This window comes from Pinus tabuliformis, chromosome 4_2 (assembly GCF_031772625.1).
Source record: "Pinus tabuliformis cultivar Carrire ecotype Pingquan chromosome 4_2, CPIR1, whole genome shotgun sequence".
NCBI classification, from domain to species: Eukaryota; Viridiplantae; Streptophyta; class Pinopsida; order Pinales; family Pinaceae; genus Pinus; species Pinus tabuliformis.
Window position 1 is genome coordinate 478,769,957 of NC_142304.1, and position 6,656 is coordinate 478,776,612.

General features: G+C 32.1%; 1 pseudogene; it reads right to left on the reverse strand.

The window, feature by feature from the left end:
- Positions 1 to 816: 816 nt before the first annotated feature.
- On the reverse strand, positions 817 to 4,794 carry LOC149170028 (importin subunit alpha-1a-like; annotated as a pseudogene).
- Between the last annotated feature and the right edge of the window lie 1,862 nt (positions 4,795 to 6,656).

Genomic DNA, 6,656 nt, shown 5'->3' on the forward strand with positions numbered 1-6,656 from the left:
TTTCTTTGTCTAAATAAATATTTTATCCAAAGAGTTCGGAATTTTGGAATTGAAAAATAGCTTGTTTAATATGTTTAATATGTTACATTAGTAGAAGATTTTTGTGATGATTTCAACATTAATGTCAAGTTTAGTTTATTTTATTTTATAAAGAAATTAATGAAATTATAATTAAATATTTTTTATGATTTTAAGATTATTTATATAGTTTTAGAAGCGATCATTAAAAAAATGTTGTTAAATCATTAAGATAAAAGTAATTTATGATAAATAATCAAAAAACAATGGGATTTTTTTTATAAAATAGGTATTTTTTTCAGTCTAGGCAAAGTTTCCATTTATTTTTGTGTGATCTATTTGAATCTCCCTTTGACAATTGTGTGGATTTGTTAAAAGTGACAATTTGCTAACAAATCGCATGGGAAATCATGAAAAAAATCAAATAAGATTATTTTAAAATTTTATTATTAATCTATACATAAACTTAAATTAATAAATTAATAAATTTAATCTATACATTTAATTAATCTAAACATTTTTTAAATTAATAAATTAATTAAAAAATAAAAAATACTTAACTAATTTGAAAATAAATCTTAACTTTTAATTAATATATATTAATAAAATGATTATAAAATATTAAATTTTATTATTATTAATAATCAAAAATAAATTCTTAAAACTCTACCGAAATAAACAACCACATTCTAGAAACTTACAATACCACTTTATACCTAATTTCTTACACCACTTTATATACAAATGCTTACCCTATGAATATATTAACTTCAATATAGAAGTGGATTATCCCTCTTTCTACATGAAAATAAAACCATCGGGTGGATATGCTGAACCATTAGGTGGATATTCTGACTCATTGTCAGAAGAATCAAAAACAGTCTTAGACATTGGAGATGCATCCTCATCTTCCTCGGCAAAATAACACTCAAGCATCATAAGTGTTGTTTCGTAGACCTGTGTGTTTCGATGAGACAGCAAGCCCTCAATTTTATTCAACCCATTGTTCGGTATTTTTCATGGGAAAATACCAAAAACCAAACAAATAAATATCACAGAGTAAATGTTCTGTTCTACGTTTCCAGAATCTTTTGTGCACAGAGAAGTTTTTAAAAACAAATTATTGACAACAAAGTATTGAACACACATATAAAGGATTTGTATTCAAAATAAACTGATACAAGATTCATCCTCTTACGCTCAGAGGGATTTACCAAAAATGTATTCAGCCAACTCTGATACATATTCATCCTCTTTGCTGAGAGGGATTCACCAAAATTACTTTCACCTATCAAAACAAAACTATGTCTCCACCTGAGAATTCACTGTGCTGGGTTTACTGCTGTAAAACCCCTTTTTACATTACTGCTGTAAAACAAATTTTTACATACACAGTAAAAATTTCATTACATTCACTTATATAAAAAAAATTGTGCGCTCTTTTCCTTTTGCATTTCAATGCAAATCCAATACATTAAAAAAAATGATCTATGCACTGCTGTGCATCTCCCTTGGTTTTTCCACTGCTGCGAGCTTCATCACCACTCAGCAAAAACATACTGCTCCCTTGATCTCCGCGGATAGCACTGCTTCATCACCACTCAGCAAAAACATACTGCTCCCTTGATCTTCGCGGATAGCACTGCTGTGCATTATCCTCTCTCACACTACGCCCTTCTCATTACAATGAGCAACACACAAAAAACAATACATGCGCTCCCAGTTTTCTTTATGTTGCACTGCTGTAAAATAAAAATTACATACGTTGCTGCGTTCTTCACTTACCACTCTATATATCTTCAATACACAAAAATATTACATATATATGACTACTTCACATTTTCACTTCCCATGCTTCCGTAAAAGAAATAATGAAAATTAAATGATTTTACAGGCTTTTACTGGCTTTTACTTGTGCCAATACTCCCGCTGAAATAAAATTAAAAACTTCATCAAAACTTACCAACCCACTGAAATTTACTGCTTTCAATAAACTGTAACTTTACTTCACGTCAAATTTATTTGCTGTTGGACTGTACTTCAACCATTGACTTCAATTGGATCGCATCGCAGAATCTCTTTTGGCGGAACACAAAAGTGGAGCACACACATATGGTGCGATCTGCGATATGCAATCGGATCGCATCGCATCATCGCACAAAATGGAGGATCCAATCACACATGCGATATGCGATTTGCGATCTCATCGCATCGCAAAGTTAAGGAAAAAACGGTTGCTGCTGTTGAAATTATATTTTTCAACACCCATCAGCAGCCTCAATTAGTCCCACAAATACATTAACATCTGTGATGCCAGCTTCACCAAATCTCAATATGTCTTTTAGACCTTCAAGGCAGACAATTAGAATCTTTGGATCCGAGCACTCTAGAAGATCACAAAGTGGCTGTATGCAACCTTGATTGACAAGGTATCTGTAAAAGAATAAATCATGTCATCCACCTAGCAATATCAAAAAGATGAATGTAGAAAATTAAGAATTCAAAGAAAGAGAAGCTTCGTACTTTATCTGTTCGTCACTTCCGCTGGACGTTGCATTTGAAACTGCCCATAATGCCTCTTTCTTTATACTGAATTCTGCATTTGCTAGTAGGGATAAAAGTGGGGGAAATATTTGGGCATTGATCACAGCCTGCAATGAAAATGGGATTAACAAAATGCTGAAGTTATGTCTAACAAAATGTGACACTGGTAGGAAGTAACAGTATAAATCCTAAGCCATTCCCACCTGAATTTGCGCTTTGGTACCAGAAGTAATGTTGGATATTTTCCAGCACGCTTCTTTCACTATGGTTTTATTTGTCCCTTTGGTTGTGAGAAGGTGCAAGATGGGAGGAAGTGCCTGATTTTCAATAATAACCTGCAACGGTGACCGAAGGATAAATACTAAAGTTTGAATTTGCAGACTCTTTGCATGGTGGCTTCTTGTATATCAGATATCAATATATACAATATAACAAATAAATGTATTATGTAAATTGTTAAGTAAATGAAAGAATGTGTGGAGTAAGACCTGAGTTTGCATATCTTCACCATTGACAATATTACCCACTGTTTCAAGAGCTGGAATAACAACATATGATGGATGATGCCTGCAAAACAAACAATTCGTTTTCATTCAAATTAAGAGTAAATTGAGACGTAATTTTTATTAACAATAATAATAATCGAAGGTTACAATCAATTGTTTTGATTTTAGGGTGAAAATCAATTTAGACACCAACAACATATGAGATAAGAAAACCCTCAACTATTTGAATACTAAAATACCAGAATCAGTATTAAAATACCACAATCACACTGAAGCTTTATATAAAAATTAAAACCTTAATGATTATGACACTCACGATAAAAGTTCGACCAACTTTGGGCAAATGTCTGCGTCAATTACTGCCTTAACATTCAAAGTGGAGCCATCAGTGAGAGATGATAGTGCCCAGCAAGCACATTTCAATACTTCATGATCTTGCACATTGATAAGCCACCGGAGGGCAGGAAACACATATTTGATCTGAAGTCAAAACAAAAGTCTCTGAGAAGGAATTGATAATACAAAGCAGAAAGCACTATTAATTCGGACAATGAATTCTGTTTACCTGATCGAACTGAGGCTGGGATTTCCCACGGAAAAAATTAGAGAGGGTCCATGTAGCAGTTCTTAGCATTGAAATTTTGGAAGTCTCATTAAACTGGGCAAGCAATTCCCTTAATGCTCCAAGTTCGAGTGCAAGATCCCTGTATGCTGGAGAGTCTCCAACAATATTTCCCAAAGCCCAAACAGCCTTATACAAACACCAGTTGAACCCAATGTCAGGATGTAGTGTTGTTAATGAAATTCAAGAATTTAGGAAATAGAAAGATGGTTTAGAAAATTAAATTTAATAGGCAAAATGTTAAAACTCAATTTATTTATTTTAGTCAAAAATGTAAGCTATAGTTAGGTCAATCACAGTGGACTACACAAATCTATCAAATTTTTGAAATATTCTATCTAATTTTTAAATATTTCAAAAAATTACCTGCTTCAACAAAACCTGAAATAATGTACCTGTTCTCGGACATTATCATGCACCCAAGACCCAAAAATATAGGCAGCGCCCCGTGGTCAATCACAACCTTCGTATGCTCCGAGGTTCCGGAGACTATATTTGTCAAAGCCCAAGCTGCTTCTAACTGTATTGTCGTGTATGATAACAAGCTATCAACTAACCATCACAAATATAAATCTAAAATAACAAGTTATCAATCGTGAGAATAATAATTCTAATTCTCAAATACTGGCATTAGAGCTCAAACTTTTTCAAACGGTTTTTGTATTTCAAAAATATTTTAAAATCTGATCATCAAATTCTTGATCATCAAATGCTAAAACATTCCAAAATTCTATAATTATTTTTTTACATCCTACAGCGATTTCATCTTACCTGGAGCTGAGGCATATCGTCCCTCCTCAGAATATCGACAAGCAGAGGAACTGCACCGGAATGGATGACTCTATCGATTGGAGTATTACTTTCTGCACAGAAGGAGCATTAATAAGAGCAGGGAAGAATGGTTGATTGCAATACAATTACGAAATCTGTTTGTTTCTGATTAGACATGTTGGGTATATATGGGTTTTAAAAGAAAAGAAAAAAAGAGAGAATCTGACCAATAGATAACAGATTTCGTAGATAAATAACAGCAGCCTCCTTTCCCTTAATATCATCAGAAGCAAGCGCAAAGACAGCCGCTGGCAACTTCTGCAGCTGCACCATCAAACATTTAGCACTCTAGATACATCTAAACAGCTCATTTTCAAAAGTCATATTACAGTTATAGACATAGTTCCAAAGAATTGCAGATTTTGGAATTTCACTGAATATAGAATTTCATGTTTATTTATCAAAATTATTTTCAGAATCTGCGATCTAAAAATATCAAAATAAAATTTATCTTCCAAAAAGTAAGTTCACAGATAATGGATTAGTGTTATGAACTACAGAATTGAGGAGATTATATAGTTTTTTTTTTTAAATTCACATAACCCACTTAATTATATCACAGAACAGATGGTTATAGACCAAAGAGTAAGTTCACAGATAATAGATTAGTTTTATGAATTACAGACCTGATTACACAGATAATAGATTAGTTTTATGAATTACAGAATTGATTAGATTGTATAGTTATGTTAGATTATTTGTGTGATTCATATTGAATTTGGGTAGACTTTTCTACTCTCTAATGTGGTTCATTCTTAAAATAAAGTTGAAAAACCAATTTTTCCCCGTATTTAAATAGCAAAAATGGATCCGATCCAAAATTAACAGTTATTAAATATAAAGGAAAACAAAACAACACATACATCCCTACAACATTTGAGAAAATTTCATAAGACCCACTTAATTATATCGCAGAACAGATGAACAACATTTCAGAAAATTTCATAAAACCCACAGAATATGGGGGAGGTACCTCCTTAGGGCTAATATCATTTCAATTTGGGCGTCGTCCGAAGTTGTTCAAAAAATAAATTTTAAATCATTCCACAAAACACATTTTGTGGAAAGAGATTGATCTTCTTCTGGGGTACTTAGCCACCACTTTACACTATTCACTTATTTAAATCATTTTGAAAACACATTTTGTGGAAAGAGATCGATCTTCTTCTCGGGTACTTAGCCACCACTTTACAATATTCACTTAGTAGTGTAGCATTGTCATAGTTAATTACATAAGTTAGGTAAAAGAAATCACAACTGATTTCCCCCGCACCATTTAAATTAAACTTAATTATATTTAACATATTATTAGTTTTATAATAATTGATATATTTTTTTAATTTAAATTTTTCAAAAAAAATATATAAGAGAAATTAAAGAGTTTCTATACTAGTATGTAACATTCTAATCTCCTTATATTATTTGATCCAATTGAGTTTTATGGAATTTTAATTTTTTTATATTATTTGACCCAATTGGGTTTTATGGAATTTTTGTGACAATAGTTATAAAAGTTTGTGGGGAAAAAATTTTAATTTAATTCGAAGAATAATCTATATTGTGGATTTATAACTTAGAAATCATGAGATGGAGAACTACAAAATGGACTAATTCTTTATGAAAATAAGAGATGCCAACTTTATGAGACTCCGTCATTTCTTGAAAACAAATAATAGGTACAACATCCATCTTTATGGAAGAAATCCCAAAATCCATGGTTTTTGCTCCACTCTTTGTGATAAGACAAGGTTCCCCGAGTTTTTGTTACCTAGGTTACCTAATTTTCTACATCCTTTTCCTCTTATGTACCCAATGCAAATATCCCATTGTTCCTTTTAGATTTATCCCCTTTAGTCTGTGAAGAATGAGCTCAAGCATGGATATGATAATCCTTTATATGTCCTAGAAGATGGAAAATTCAAGACCAAAATGTTGTATTCTCATAATCCAAGACTAATGTTGCCATTTTAGCTAGTAGTTAAAGTACGAGTATTAGCCAAGGATGTGCATATCCCAATTGGATAAAATTCCTTTAGAAGAGGTTTGGCCTGTCACCCGCCAAAGTCTTAAGGTTCACATTTGTGCCCAAGTTTGAGACATGTACTAGGAAATTCATGGCTCTCGTAATTCCTTTT